The sequence below is a fragment of the Pan troglodytes genome, chromosome 5 (genome assembly GCF_028858775.2).
Source record: "Pan troglodytes isolate AG18354 chromosome 5, NHGRI_mPanTro3-v2.0_pri, whole genome shotgun sequence".
NCBI classification, from domain to species: domain Eukaryota; kingdom Metazoa; phylum Chordata; class Mammalia; order Primates; family Hominidae; genus Pan; species Pan troglodytes.
Window position 1 is genome coordinate 48,325,306 of NC_072403.2, and position 16,034 is coordinate 48,341,339.

General features: G+C 46.6%; 1 protein-coding gene across 16 annotated transcripts in view; it reads right to left on the reverse strand.

Moving 5' to 3' along the window:
• The window catches only part of TRERF1 (transcriptional regulating factor 1), a 227,430-nt gene extending 211,601 nt beyond the window's left edge, over window positions 1-15,829 (reverse strand). For 4 of the 16 annotated variants that reach the window (XM_054685823.2, XM_016955501.4, XM_016955499.4 and 1 more), the window contains exons 1-2: window positions 15,281-15,372; window positions 14,784-14,868 (exon numbers count right to left, since the gene is read on the reverse strand). The gene's annotated coding sequence lies outside the window, so the exon portion shown is untranslated. Of the gene's footprint in view, window positions 1-14,783; window positions 14,946-15,125; window positions 15,202-15,280; window positions 15,554-15,627 lie in introns of those variants that run through there. The other 12 variants (XM_054685822.2, XM_016955489.4, XM_016955502.4 and 9 more) reach the window with 9 other exon arrangements.
• Between the last annotated feature and the right edge of the window lie 205 nt (window positions 15,830-16,034).

Consider the following 16,034-nt stretch of genomic DNA (forward strand, 5'->3'; position numbering starts at 1 on the left):
AAAAGGATAATAAGCAACTATTTTTTTAAGTTTTCAAAAAATATTTAATTAGTAAGTATTAAATCACATTCAAAAGAACCCTAATATGATTTTGAAAGCATAATATCATAGCTAATATTTATTAAGAACTTACTATCTGCTAGGCACAGCCCCAGATGTTTTACATGTATTGTCTCATTTCATTTCACCCAGGCCTATTGTTATTTAAAGTGAATGAAGGATCCTGTATTCAAATACAGGCAGTCTGACTACAGTGCTTAAATTCTTAATCACTAGACTTTACTGCCTAGAAAAAATACTGGAAGGAAATATATTAAAATGTTAACAGGCAGGAATTAAAGCCCATTTTTATTCTCTTCCTTATCTGTGTCAGTATTTTCCAAATTCTCTATAATCACTATGAATTATTTGCAATCTCCCTCTACAAAATATATATATATATATATATATATATGAACTACTTTCACTTACCATTTATACAATGTCAGTGAAAAAGTCTTAACGCCAACAAAGCTTTCAATTATGTCTGCTCCAGGCCTTAGAAGCAGGAGACTGTGGTGTAAATGTGAGGCAGAACATTCTGACCAGGAAAGGCTGATGAGCCTGATCCAGAGACTGCAGAGCCCATGACTTCCATTCCATAAATACGTCATCATCATCTTGCTTAGCAAGTGTGGATTTTTACACACATTCTGCTAGTTAATCTTCCCAATAACCAAGTAGATGTGACCACCTCGGGAAACAGAGGTTCAGGAAGGTGAAGTGACCCTCCTAGGGACACACAAGGGCACTCCAGCTCTGGTTGGAGGTCCTCCCACTTGCAGCCCAGCCACCAATGGTTCCCCCAAATCATGTGGAATAATTTGGGGCAGACCTGAGAGCACATTCAGCCCCAAACACTTCTGGAAGCTAACAACGTGTGTGAACCACGCACCCATCGTGCCCAAAGGCCAGGGATGGCACTGAGATCCCACCCTCACAGAGTTTCACCCCCTCAGAAAATGATTATGCAGAAGAGTAAAGAATATGGCTTCACAGTTCTCAAAGCACTTTTGCATTTTTTTAAATCTCATTTTACTCTCAAAATAAACCTTTTCAGTCAGTAAAACAAAGGTACTGAGAGGACATGGAAAATGAGGCTCCAAGAGTTAGACTGCTATCCACGAATAGCCCCAGAGGGTTGGCATGGTGTTCCTTCCACCATATTATCATAGTCATATTTTTGAAGGAAACTCAAGTCATGCTGTCTGGTAAGGCGAAATGGGAGGTAGGATAAGCAAGGGGGAAAAGAACCTGCTTTTACAGTCACCCAGGTCTGAGTTCCGGAGTCTGAATCCCTGCCCTGCAATTTACTAGCCATATGACCTTGAACGAGCTTCTGCATTTCTTTGTGCCTCCATTTCCCCACCTGTATAATAAGGATAAGAATGCCTTCCTCATGCAGTTGTTCTGAGGGTTAAATGGGGTAACAGACCTAAAATGATGGTGTGCATCTGCACTTAGTAGGCAGCTGTTATTTATTTATTTATTTATTTATTATTTATTTATTTTTGAGACAGAGTCTTACTCTGTCTCCCAGGTTCGAGTGCAATGGCGTGATCTCAGCTCACTGCAATCTTCGCCTCCCAGGTTCAAGCGATTCTCCTGCCCCAGCCTCCCGAGCAGCTGGGATTACAGGTGCCCGCCACCATACCTGGCTAATTTTTGTATTTTTAGTAGAGATGGGGTTTCACCATGTTGGCCAGGCTGTTCTGGAACTCCTGACCTCAAGTGATCCACCCACCTTGGCCTCCCAAAGTGCTGGGATTACAAGAGTGAGCCACCGTGAGCGGCTTGCAGCTGTTACTTTTTAAAATGTATCCTGTCCCCCAACATATACAAGGTAAGGTCGCCATGGCCAGAGCACATTGCCTCACCTTCCTAAAGAAAACAATCCCCCTGGCCAGGCGCGGTGGCTCACGCCTGTAATCCCAGCACTTCAGGAGGCCAAGGCAGGTGGACCACCTGAGGTCAGGAGTTCGAGACCAGCCTGGGCAATATGGCAAATCCCCACCGCTACTAAAAATACAAAAATTAGCCAGGTGTGGTGGTATACACCTGTAGTCCCAGCTACTTGGGAGGCTGAGGCAGGAGAATTGCTTGAATCTGGGAGGTGGAGGTTGCAGTCAGCCGAGATCACACCACTGCACTCTAGCCTGGGCAACAGAGTGAGACTCTGTCTCAAAAAAAAAAAAAAGAAAAAGAAAAAAAGAAAGAAAATAACCCCCTTGTGCTTTTCCAAATTCTGCCATCCTGGTTAAGACTAGATTCATATCAGCTACTTGCCTTTTTAAAACTCTTTCCAAGTTTTTAAATTTAAGCCCCAAAAGTGTCCTCACAGAAGGAGCAGGTACGAGTTGAGGAGGACAGAAGGCTGAGACCCCAGGCTCTGTGTTCTGTGCTTCTGTGCAGATTAGATCAGAGGGTTTAGATATGGGAGGACACAGCATACGGCCTGCCCTGAAGGGAATCACACAGGTGAGCACAGGATGGGAGGGGAGGGGAAGGAGGGCAGCCCACCAACAGAGTGGAGAGTGGAAAGGGAGTGTCGCAGAATACATGGCCAGGGGCCTCAAGGAAGAAAAGGGGACAGACACAGAAGTGAAAGTGCCTCTTAGAGACTGAAAAAGAGCAGGCGAGATGGAGAGAGAAATGGCAGGCCATGCCGTAGAAAGATGGCAATGCTTCTCCTTCAACATCACTGCCACTTGCCCCTGTGTTTCCAACACTTTCCTAAGTAGTCTCCTGGCCTGCAGACTCAACCCCTCCAGACTGGACTCCGTTCCCCCACACATGCTTCCTAACTCCAAAACCTTCAGTGACTCCCCTACTGCCTACAGGGTCAGGACTACACTCCGTAACGTGACATCGGGTTCTCCCTGCCCAATCCCTGCTCACCTCTCCAGCCTCATCATCTGGCAACTGTCTCTGAGACAGTAAGTGCCAGGCCCCAGGATGGGTGCTGGGGACACAATAAATAAGACATGGTATACCCTTAAGAAGCTGAAAGTCGGCTGGGGACAGTGGCGGGCACCTGTAATCCCAGCTACTCAGGAGGCCGAGGCAGGAGAATCACTTTAACCTGGGAGGCGGAGGTTGCGGTGAGCTGAGATCGCACTGCTGCACTCCAGCCTGGGCGACAGAGCAAGACTCTGTCTCAAAAATAAATCAATAGATAAACAAATAAGACTCCAAAACAAACAAACAAACAAAGGGACTCCGAGGGCACCCTGGCCCATTCCGCCATGTGAGGACCCGGTAAGAAGACGACCATCTAAGACCAAATCTGCCCCTGCCTTGTTCTTGGACCACCTGGCCTTCTGAACTGTTAGAAATAAAAGTTTGTTATTTGAGCCACTCAGTCTATTACATTTTTGTTATAGTAGCCCAAACAAAGACAGAGGGATAAGCCTAGCTGCTCCAGACAGTATGTCCTGTGAACTTCTTCAGAAATTCTGCCTTTTTCTGGTGGGCATCACTGTGTGTCGTATTTCCATGTTCACATGACAGTCCTTCACTAGACTCTGAGCTCCTCTTATTTGTCCTGGCATTTCCAGCCATTGGGACAATCCTAATACATGGCAGTCACTCAATAAATGCTTGATGAACAAGCTGTCAGCAAAGCCACCCACCGTGGCCTGGCAGGGATGGGGGCAGGGCACTCATCTCTTCTAACAAGGCTATGAGACCCTTGACCTTCCTTAGAATAACACCTCACTCCAGGAACTCAGGAAAGATTCTCTTAAACATCCTGAGCACTCTACCCATAGCTGTCAACGGCAGGCCTCATTTGCAGCTCTAGATATTTTGCTGAGGTTCTTAGAGTCTAGAGGTCTGTACATAGCAAGTATACAGTGACTAGGCAATTTCTAAAGGCAGCATAGTCTAAGGATCAGGAGCCAGTCTTTGGAGCGGGTCCTGAGTTTGGATACCAGCTCCGCCACGCAGCACCTGTCCTTAAACAAGTTGCTGAAACCCCCCGAGCCTCAGTTTCCTCAAGTGTGAAGTGGACATCACATCTGCTTCCTACAATTGTAGGAGAATGAAATGGCTAAAATATCCACACAAGGCCAGGCATATAGTAAGCTTTCTATAAATAGCAGTTACTACTACTAAAGCGATCTGGAGCCCTAATGCTGATACCCCATGGCCTATGCAAATTCCTGAGCCCCTAAATAGGCTCTTCTTGGTGTGCTCTGGGAGGTCAAAGATATCCAATCTCTGACTCACAATATGTTGCCAAAATTCTCCTCAAATTCCCAAGAGAAAATGTATTTTAATTCCCTCTAACTTTAAAAAATTAAACAGTTCTTACAGCATTTTGGGGTGGCAGGGGTGAGGAAGGAGCCCACAAAATCCAACAAGCAGCTTTTAAAAGGTTACAAACTGATTGGAGAAAGAAAGAAGGCAGCTGGAGGGGGTGAGAAGCGGGGATGGAGACAATCCCCTGAGTTTCTGCTATTATTGAATACCCCAACTCTCAAAGTAGCCCGGCTGCCCCCTCCTCCACGTGCGCTAAGCTCTGTTAATGAGAAAGCCGAGCTCTGCCTACATTACCACAATAATGATTTCCCGGTTGCATTTTTACATGCCTGCCGCTTTATCACAGCAGAAGTAGACATATATTTTCAATAAATCCCTTCTCTCCTTTCCCCTCCCCAACTCGAGCTCTCCCAGTAAATGCTGTTCCCTCTGCACCCTCCCCCAGTGCAATCCCAACCCTGGAGCACAATGAGTTCCACTAATCAAAACAGAAAGAAAAAGAAAAATGGAAAAATCACAGCTGCTGAAAAACAGCATTTGCTACAAGTCAAAGCCCTCTACATTTTTTCTGCACGCAGCATTTACTTCTTCAAGGACACATCACCCCGCCTCTATCAGAAATCTTACGTAGAGTTGCTCAAAGGGGAAGGAGGAGGGGGTGGGTGAAGAAATCTAATATTCAGTCTCTTTCCTATTTTGACTAAGCCAGCACAGACAGAAATATAGATAAGGCCTTGAATAACTGATTTAACAAAATGTCACTTATTAAAAGGAATGGGGGATGGGACAGCATTTGCATTCGAGAGCTCAGTTAAACCACCCCAGCTAAAGGCTGCAAGGCCAAGGCAAGGCAAGGGGGAAGAAAATATTTCTCAGGTCTGGTCTTCTTCAGTGGCTGCAAGGACTGGGCCTGGTAGCAGAGAAGCCTGGATTTCTCCTTCCATTAAGAACCAATGGCGAGAAAACCAGGGGTTTTAAAAAAAAAAAAAAGAAAGAAAAACCCAGCTGATTCTTAAGTAAGCATTTTTACAGCACTAACTAGTGTCAGGCTCTGTGCTAGAGGCCGGGGGGTACAGAAATGAGTGATGACCCAGTTCTGCCTTCCCCAAGCTCCCAGTCCAGAGGGGTGAAAGACACGTCCCACTGCAAGTATGACAGCAGCAGCCTTATAAACCAAGGGCAGCAGGAGCCCAGGAACAGCCCTTCCAGCCCACCCACTGCCCTGGCCAGGCCCAGGCACACAGAGCCATCAAGAAAGACTTAAGGAATGAGCGTTTGCGAGGTTTGAATTCCATACTGCCTTCTAAAGAAGCTCAGACTCTTCAAAAGGAAAGAGGCCCCTAAATGTCCTTACTTACTGTGGCTCCCCCTGAAAACCCCTCAGCTCGCATGTATTCACCCAATTAACAAAGAAAAGCGAACTCAAGCCCCAATACTTCAGAATCAGCCTCATTACTGGTGTCCTTCAGTTGAATTTAAGGGAGCTTGGTATCTCCTATTGTAATGACAACAGAGGGAACTCAAACGACACTCCTATTAAAACTCCTTGGGCATCAACTCCAGCTTTTTTTCTTTTCCTTTAAAAAGAAAAAAAATCTTTCAAAGGAGTTAGATTGGGGGCAGTTTCCCAAAGACCAAGGGAGGCCCTAGGAGCAGCCTCTGTAATGACAAAGACCCCTAGAGGCCCTCAGGAAGGATTCTTTCTGAGGGACCAAGCTGTCCAGGGCCCTGTTATCTCCAAAGTCAGAGCCCAGGGGCTAGAGGCCACACCATCTAGAAATGACCACTAGACCACCCAGGTCCCTCTGCTGAGGGGCCCCACAGAAGGGACAGAGCTGACAGTAGGACACAGATGGCAAATAGCTGCCCAATTTGTTAAAGTCAAGTCTTGGCCTTCATTATAAGGCAGCCTTAAAGCTTTGTGCTCCAGAATAATGGAGGCAGACAATTTAAGTTTTCAAAAATGTCATGCCAAAAACATGCTTAAATCATCTGAGTATTTCCAACTAAGTTCATTGGAGTTGTAAGCCCAAAACACCCAGATGATCTTCCTGGTTTCCATGATCTTTTACATATATTCTGTACCACATTCTTTTATTTAATGCTGTATAGTATTATCTATTTCAGAGTGCACAAAATTTGGAAACCATTCAAATTGTGGCATTAAATCAGGGCTTTGGATGCTGGCTGAACAGGTGACTCTTAGTTGATCATTTATTTATATTTTCCAATTTTACTTCTCGAGCCTCAGTTTCCTCAGCTATAAAATGAGGACATCTACCTTCTCTGGTTGTTGCAGAACACAAATAAGATACGTCAAAGAGGCTTTGGAACTACAAAATGCGAGTTATTTCAGTGATGGCCTCCATTTCCTCTCTCTCTGATTTTTCGTTGATTTCTTCCTTCTCTCTATGAAACCAAATCGGTATCAGTTCCACTGTTTTTCAAAATCAACGACACATATTTATTATACAAATACAGAAGAAGCCCCATTATCCACAGGTGTGGCAAAATCTCAATAATTGCTAAATCTAGGTGATGAGTACAAGAGAGTTCATTATACTAGCCTCTCTGCTTTTGTGTATGTTTAAAGTTTTTTCATAATAAAGATCATTTTTAAATAAATAAATAAAGCTTCACCTTCTTAGGCAGAGGCCAGGAGCCCGATTAGTGAAAAGCGCTGGATATCTTTTTAAAATGAGAATTGACTTTCCAGCATACACAGTAAGACTAAGGGCTAATGACTGCTTTTAGGTAGATTCAGCTTCATAGCACAATCCTTATTTGCAAAACAAACACTGAATGCAAATGAAGACGGCTAAGACCCTAGAACCTCAGTCGGGTTTCTTGGGGTAGGTTCAAGGTTCTCCTGCACCCAGTTCACAGGATTCTTTGTGGAGCAAACCAAGTTTATTTGGCCCTTTGGGTGGGCAGGTCCCAGATTCTGAATATGGAATCAGAATTTGAACCTGTATTGACTGGCACTGCCCAGCCAGCATTTCTGAGGCCAGCCTTTCAACAAGAAGAGCAGTTTTGCTAAAGGATCACAGAGAACTTGAAAACCCCAAATAGAAGGCAGCTACACGTAGGGAACAACAGTGGGAGTGGACAAGGGAAATGTTTCGCTGGCTGTCAGATTTTATATCTGAAAAGAAGACCTGGCTGAAGATCAAGTCGCCTCGCTGCTGCCTCTGTTCTATGCCTCTTACCGTTGACATCGCACTTTCCATACATGATCTGATTCCCTCTCACAACTTGAAGAGGAGAGGTGAAGATGGTACCAGCCCTCTTTTTACAGATGCAGAGAGGCTCAGAGGTCGACTAGTCCAGAGCCTTGGTGTAGAGCTGGATCTCAATCCAGCTCTGACTCTCTCCTTTTCCACCCACCTCCCATGCAGACCCCATGGCTGGGAACCACCGAGGCTGGTAGTCCATGGGATATTTTTTGTGAAAGACAACCTAAACAACAGGCAGCCTTTGCTTTTTTTTTTTTTTTTTTTTTTGCTTTTTTTTTTTCTTTTGAGCTTCTTGCTCAAAACCTATGACAGTACCCACCAACTCTGAACAGGGCTGAAAATCACAGAAGTCTTTTTCTAATCATAGTTTTCAAATAAATTTAATGTGAGGCCCAAATTACTTTAACTGAAGACTCTTTTCTCCAAGCTAAAGAATTCACTCTTTCCTCTGTGCCGCTCAGTAACGCAGTCAAATGTTCAGAAAAATGCAGTACCATTTCTGATGCAGTCTTAACCCTTGAGTCTCTGGCTGGTATCAAGTCCTAAGCCCAAACTCCTTCCCAGGGACAGGGTAGCCTCAGCCTGGGGAGGCAGAGCATCTCGGTCCTCCACAGAGTCCCCTGCCTGCCCACTCCTTAGCATCTGCCCCCTTATCAGTTTTTCTTCCCTGTCATGATGGAGCAAGTCCCTGAAGTATCCCCCACCCCCTTACAAAGGCCAGATCTTCCCCTCAGACCTTCTCAAGGGCTTTTTGCTCAACTGACCCAACTTGTTTCTCTTGATCAGTCACTCCCTCTCCACTGATCTTTCCCATCAGCACACAAATTACCAACCCTTCCAAAAAACCTCTTTCCCTTGTGCACATCCTTCCAGCTCCCACTCCGTTTCTCTGCTCCTCGCCTTTCATCATCAAATTTTGCCAAAGAGTTGACTACACAGGCTGTCCGCAGCTCCTCCCTCACGATCCCCTCCCAACTCTCTCCAGTCGTGGTCCCAGCCAATCCTTCACTCCACTGAAACTGTTCTTCACAAGTCACAGACAGATTCCATTTTGCCAAATTCAGGGCCTGGCGCAGTAGGTCACATCTGTAATCCAGCAGTTGGGGAGGCCAAGGCAGGTGGATCACCTGAGGTCAGGAGTTTGAGACCAGCCTGGCCAACATGGTGAAACCCCATCTCTACTAAAAATATAAAAACCAGCCAGGCGTGGTGACACATGCCTGTAGTCCCAGCTACTCGGGAGGCTAAGGCAAGAGAATCACTTGAACATGGGAGGCAGAGGTTGCATGAGCCGAGATCACGCCACTGCACTCCAGCCTGGACAACAGAGCAAGACTCCATCTCAAAAAAAAAAAAACAAAAAACGATGAAACAAATCCAATGGTGATTTTTCTGGCCTTATCAGCCTCAGGAAACACTACACACACAGACACACACACACACACACACACACACACAGCACACACTTCCTTCACACTGCCTGTTCTTCTGTCTCCACGGGCTCCTTAGGGCATTCTGTCCACTCTCCTGCATTTAAATGCTCTCTCCATGCCGATGGCTCCCACATTTTTATCTCGTGCTAGGTGGTAGATCAGATTACCCTACTTGACACCTCCACTTTGAGTCTAACAGGCACCTCAAACTTAGTGGTGCCCCAACTAAAATATCTTGATTCTGCCCGCCTCCCTCTCCCAATCTTTCTTCATCTCAGGAAACAGCACCACCATCTACTCAACTGCACAAGCCAGAAACCTCGGAGTTCTAGATGCTTCTCCCCACCCCACAGCAGCCCTGCCCATTCTACTCCTAATGAGCATCTCACACCCACCCACTCCTCTCCATGCACCTCCTTCGCCTCCTCCTCCACCTGCCTCTTTACTGTGCTCTGCCTTTCTCTGCTCTCTTCTCCACCAATGCAATCTTCTTAAAACGTGAATTAGGGGCTGTCGCTTCCCACTCCAAACTTTCTTTTGTTTGTTTGTTTTGTTGTTGTTGTTTTTGAGATGAAGGCTCGCTTTGTCACCCAGGCTGGAGTGCAGTGGCACGATCTCCACTCACTGCAACCTTCACCTCCTGGGCTCAAGTGATTCTCCTGCCTCAGCCTCCCAAGTAGCTGGGATCACAGGCATCCGCCACCACGCAGCCTAATTTTTGTATTTTTAGTAAAGACAGTGTTTCACCATGTTGGCCAGGCTGGTCTGGAACTCCTGACCTCAGGCTATCCACCCGCTTCGGCCTCCCGAAGTGCTAGGATTACAGGTGTGAGCCACCGTGCCCAGTCCCACTCCAAACTTTCAATGGCTTCCCACTACACTTCAAATGAAATGTAAACCTTTTCAAAGCCCAGAGAGTCCTGCACAATCATCTCATGCTGCCCTCCCTCCTTCATCCTTGACCACCTGTGCCTCTTTGAGTTCTCCAAAACCAAAGTCCTTCTGCACAGGCTCTCCTCTACTTCATGTGCTGTCTCCCCCAACCCCCAAACCTCAGAGAGGCCTTTCCAGGCTACTCTAATGAAATCCATCCAAGTCACTGGACTTGTGGTTTCATCAGAGCACTGATCACAATTGGCAAGCTATATTTCTTTACATGTCTGCCTCTGGACTGTAAGTGAAGTGGTAAGGGTTAGGGGTATGGGTAGAGGGAGATGATTATGTCTCTTTTAATTATCAATATATTTCTGGAGCTTTAACACAGTGCCTGGCAAATAGTAAGTCCTCAATAAGAAGCTGCCGCATGTATGAAAGAAACCAGGGCTGCTTATGGCATTAAAAAAAACCTCGTTCGCAGCCAGGTGTGGTGCCTCACGCCTGTCATCCCAGCACTTTGGGAGGCCAAGGTGGGCGGATCACTTGAGGCTAGGAGTTCAAGACCAGCCTGGTCAACATGGTGAAACCCTGTCTCTACTAAAATAAAATTAAAAGTAGCTGGGCATGGTGGTGCACGCCTGTAATTCCAGCTAACTGGGAGGCTGGGGCAGGAGGATCACTTGGACCCGAGAGGCAGAGGCTGCAGTGAGCTGAGATTGAGCCACAGCACTCCAGCCTGAGTGAGAGAGCAAGATGCTGTCTCAAAAAAACAAACAAACAAACAAAACCCTCGTTCTTTGAGCTCAGAGTTATCACTGTTATTTAGGCACACGGGTTCTTTGTCCCCTTCCTGCTCTATCAAACATATAAAAAGAAATGTTTATGTTGCTAAACCCAACCCCAACAGCTCAGCATATGCTACCCCATGCCAGCTCATCGTCTTCCATGATGAAAGACCAAGAATCATCTGTTTCTTCAGTAAACCAAATTACTACAAGCAGCTACTCTGAGAACTTAAAATTCTTAGAAAATATCACAGAGGCTTTTTGTTGTGTGTTTTCTTTAGCCCAGAAGAAAAGATTTATTAAGAGAGCCCTGGGGTCAAACTCATGTTACTGAGACTATATTATTCCTTAAAAATGCCCACAGCACCCTTGTGGCAACGCACGCCAGTAACTGGAATCCAGCTGTTCTTGTCCTCCTCTCTCCACAAAAGAAATCAACTATTCGTTAGTTCTCCTTTATTTTACTGGTTTCCCTTCAACATGCAAATTCAGAAATATCATTAATCCACAAGATCCCAGATGATTTTAATCCTCCCTCCTCCCTCAGCCACACAGTTTTATGAGGTCAGAAATAAAATGAGCTGAATTCAACTGCCTTTAGAGCAGGACCATGAGCACCACTTATACCGCCTGGGGTATAAGCCACTTGCCTAGATCCTTACTTTTCTTTTTTGTTGTTGTTGTTTTTGTTTTTTTGAGACAGAGTCTCGCTCTGTCACCCAGGCTGGAGTGCAATGGCATGATCTCGGCTCACTGCAACCTCTGCCTCCCAGGTTCAAGCACTTCTCATGCCTCATCCTCCCAAGTAACTGGGATTACAGACCCCCACCATCATGCCCAGCTTATTTTTGTATTTTTGTAGAGACGGGGTTTCACCATGTTGGCCAGGCTGGTCTTGAACTCCTGACCTCAGGTGATCCGCCTGCCTCGGCCTCCCAAAGTGCTGGGATTACAGGCATGAGCCACCGCGCCCAGCCCTAAATCCTTACTTTTCATGGCAATGTCCAAAGTCAATAAAAACATCAAGAGCTTCTCCCAAAAATGCCCATAGTGAAATACAGAGAATCCTGGTGATAAAAATGATACTATATCATTATTATGAACCTTATCACAAATATTCAGCCAAATCCCAATTACCCACAGAAAGCAGGCAAAGCCACACTGGGCTTTCTGGTCTCCAGCTTCTCCCCAAAGCTATCTCCTCCTGCTGCCTGGGAATAAGAGCTTGGTTAACCTTAGACTTGACCAAGGATTAGACAAGTTAACCAACTGGCTGGAGAAGAAACTTCTAAGATGAACAGAAATTATTTTTGGTACCTAGGATATGTACATGCTGCACTCTCTGTTAGCGCATAGAATTGAGACTTTTTGTCCAAGACACTGGCAGACATTTATTCATAAGTATTTCCTTGTGTTTGATGGTCAAGATCACCAGGCCACTCAAGAGTCCTTTCTGGAATACCAAGGATCAAATCCACTTTCTCCATGAGAAGACAAAAACAGAAGTTAATCAGCTCACCCAAGTCCATGAAGCAATTGGCCGTTGGCTCAGGAAGAGACTGTCAAGACCTCTGGAGACCTCGCTTACAAGACACAGAATTTCAGAGCCAGAAGGGAACTCACGGATCAAACCACGCACTTTTAAGATAAAAAATCCAAAGCCCAGAAATGGCTAGAAATTGGTACCTTCCCCACCTTTCTTTCCAGTGATGTTTCCCCTAGCCTTGAGCATCAAAACTACCTTTAAGTTCTTTGTCACTTTACCAATACTGTAAACTTGAGCCAACTATTGAACACAAGACAATTTTAACACTTCCTGGCTAATCAGCTTCACAGAGAATCCTTACATTTGTCAAAAAAATAACGCTTTCGGTTATTATAACCAACCCACCCATTAAAGAAGGAGAAAAAGAAAATCATAAACAAGCTTTATTTTTTGTGACCACACATTTTATTATACAACCAGCAAAGAACACTACAGTCTGTCTCCTCTTTTACACTTTAAGTTCCTAACTCAACAAAAACCACAGGCCCAAGCCGGTTATAGGAGGCAAAACTGAGTACTTTCCACACAGTTCATAGAACAACTGTTTTCACAGCAAGCTCACATAAATGCTATGTGATAATAACACATGCCTGCTATGTGGAAGCCTGCTTACCAAGCTGTGAAAAGACCCATGTTTACTATGGAACCTGCAAAATTAATCTTCTCATACAGCAGAAGGGAAATGCTCTTTTTGGGATGTCAAGCTGGCTTCTAAACAATCCTTTGGCGAAAATGGACATGCCTAAAAGGGCGGAGCCCAGAGAGGTGTGTCACTCCGGGTATCAATTCCTATAAATCAGATCCTGACAATCACCACAATATTTTAAAAAGAACGAATTATGATTCATGGGCCTTCAAGCCTTTATTACCGCAAGAACATTCTCGGTAGAAGAGGAAAAAAAAAAACCTACTGTGACTTGATTAATGGCCAAAGCAAGACAATAAAATAAATCTCATAAATATAAGAAAAAAAACCTGAATGACTGCTCTTGGCTCTGAGGCTGGGCATGTAAATAATTCCACCCTGGAATGAACATACATAAAGATTTTGTTTACTCTCCCAGCAAATACAACAACCAGACTCAGATTTTCATCAGGTAAAAATAATAGCTAATTTGTTTAACTAATGCCTAGTTAGGAACATTTGATAAGCAGCAATAATATTTAATTCCCAACTAACTCAACTCTCAAACTGCCAAATATCAACCCTCAATCTGGAAATCTGACGACAGTTAGGAAAGAAAAAAAGCACTCTCCATCAGCAACGTGTAGCGAGTTTTTTAAAACCCATTTTTCTCGACCCTGCTAGAACAGAGCCTGTCTACAGAATTGCAGAAAGCTTAACCAACCTCAGTTAACCCCACTGCCTAGTGGCTACTCCCTAACCCTACTAAACGTCTCCGGGTTGGACCCGAGATGCTAAAATTATCCTAGCAAAGTTAAAACTCCCAGCATCATCAAGGTAGCTGACAGCTAAGACCTACAACTCTTCTGCAGAAACCAGTAGGCTGAGGACCAAGAAAACAGAGGCAAGGAGAGGCAAAGGCTGCTGGTTAACTAGTTAAGCGCTGAGGACTCCTGCTGTTATCCTCTCCAGTCAGTGAGCATCAACACCACACTTCCTATCGCCAAACTCCTTTCTTAAAAGGGTCAGTGATGCAGAAGGTGGGTGCTAACTGGGACAACTTAAAACTCCCCTTCTTAAAACTCTCCTCAATGACCTGCTGAAAAGTGCACCTGGACCGGTTTTCAGGAGATATTTTTTAATGAACTCTTTAGCCACTACAGGGGCGGTCATTCCTAAGCACGACTTCCACGCACTTCACAAGACAGCCCAGGCCATGCTGAATTGAAGCCATCCCCTTCAGTACGGGCACTTGCCAAAGCTGCGTCTAGTCTGGGGAAGAGTTTCCACAAAGCTGGCTCTAACAGGCCGGCAGAAGACACACGGAGGAACCAGAAAGCGTTTTCTTGTAACCTAAGGATGGCAGGCGCACATGCTCCAGTCCAGTGCTGGCCAGAGGCTGCCTGCCAGGTGCTCTCGGCCTCCGCTGGTGAAGGAGTGGTTTGGTTGGTTTTTAATATCTGTTTCTTAAGACCACCGGCAGTAACTTCCCAGTCTCCCAAACTGAAGTTGGGGAGTGAAGGAACAGGTTTACCCCCTTACACATTTCTCCCATCTGGGTGGCCACACTAACTTCTGGGGAGTACCCAGCCCCCACAGAGCCCGCAGGCGCGTATACATACACATATGTATCATGTCAAAAACCCCAAAAGGCAGAGTCCTGCGGTTTCTTAGTTGGAGAATGAAGCCTTTATAACATCACAACCTCAAATGCAAGCCCACCATCACTACCTTTAAGCCAGGGTTGCCAATTATAGCGCCCACCTCATCCCTCCCCCTTTGCTGGGATGCTGTGCAGCCCGGAGAGGGAAGAAGGGAAGAAGGGAGAAGGCCTGCTTGCATAGTGAAAGTAAAGGGGGGGGGAGACTTCTCCTTCTGTCTCCCCACTCTTCCCTCCCCACTTCGCCCCACCCCCGTCTTCTCGAGGAGCATCCCCAAACTAATTTTTTAAAAATGAAACTTAATAAGCTTCTTGCCTACCTTGGCTGTTTCTGCAACAAGTGCATGGGCAATCCGACGAGAAGACCAGTATCCGCTTGGGGGGTGAGATGGGGGGCGAGCAGAGCTGATGGAGTAATTTCAATATTAATTTATGTCAGCCGCCTTCTCTCAGCGCTACTCACTTACAGTACTGCCCTCAGCCTGTAAACAAATATCGCTCCGCCAGGAAACATACTCCCCAGATGCAAGCCCCTCTCCCCAGCAGGGAACCTGGCCCCTCGTCCCCCCGACAAGAGTGTGCTCCCCCACCCAGGGTAGGAAGCTTTGGGTTTCCAAAGCACCAACCCACCACCTCCTCCACCACCCCAGCAAGAAACTTACTCGGTCCGTCTACGCCTCCACCCTCCCTTCAGGAAATCTACTCTCCATATGCATTCAGCCTCCCCGCAGGAAATCTGCTCCCCCCTCCCCCCTTCTATATACATGCACCCCTCCCTCTCCTCCTCCCCATGCGCCCTCCCCGGCCAGAAACTTACTAGTGAGCAAGCGTGCAGGCTCTCCTGATGCTGGAAACTTACTCCCAGATATAGCGCCCGCCAGCCCCCTTTCCCAGCCCTGCTCCCCTTCCTGCCCTCCGCCGCAAGCAACTCCAAACTCTCCGCATCCAGCCGTTCTCCCTCCCCGGTGGAAATTTGCAGCGCCGGGCTGCGCGCGTGCATCCACCCTCCCCTTCAGGAAACTTACTCCCCATCTGCATGCACCGCCTCTCAGCCATCGCTTAGAGGGAAGGGGGTGTGCTGGGGAGACAGAAATACATATGTATCTCTCGCCCCTCCCCCGGTCGCAGCCCACTCGGGGCCGAGCCGCGGTAACCTGGCCTTACCTTTGCATTGCTCCCCATCCTCGCCCCCTCCCTTAACCCTCCTTATCCGCTCCCCGGTACCCCCCTTTTTTCACCCATTACCCACCCCTAGCAACCGTTCCCAAGCTCCTCTCGGCCTTTTTTTTTTTTAAATCCAGGATGCAAATTCCTCCCTTGTCAGCAAATCGACTGTCAAATTATTTTCTTGCAAAAGGAGAAAGGCGGGGTGGGGGGGGGGGAGCAGGAGCAAAAAGAGGGGGAGGGCGGGGGAAGGGAGGGAGAGGGACCGAGGAGGGGAGAGATATCCCTCCGCAGAGCTGGGTCTGGCCGCGGGCGGGGAAGCAGGAAGTAAGGTGTCCAGCGCCGCGACCGGCTGGTCGTCCGCCGCGGCCCCCGCCCGCGTCCCCTTTCCCCCGGGGCGCAGCGCT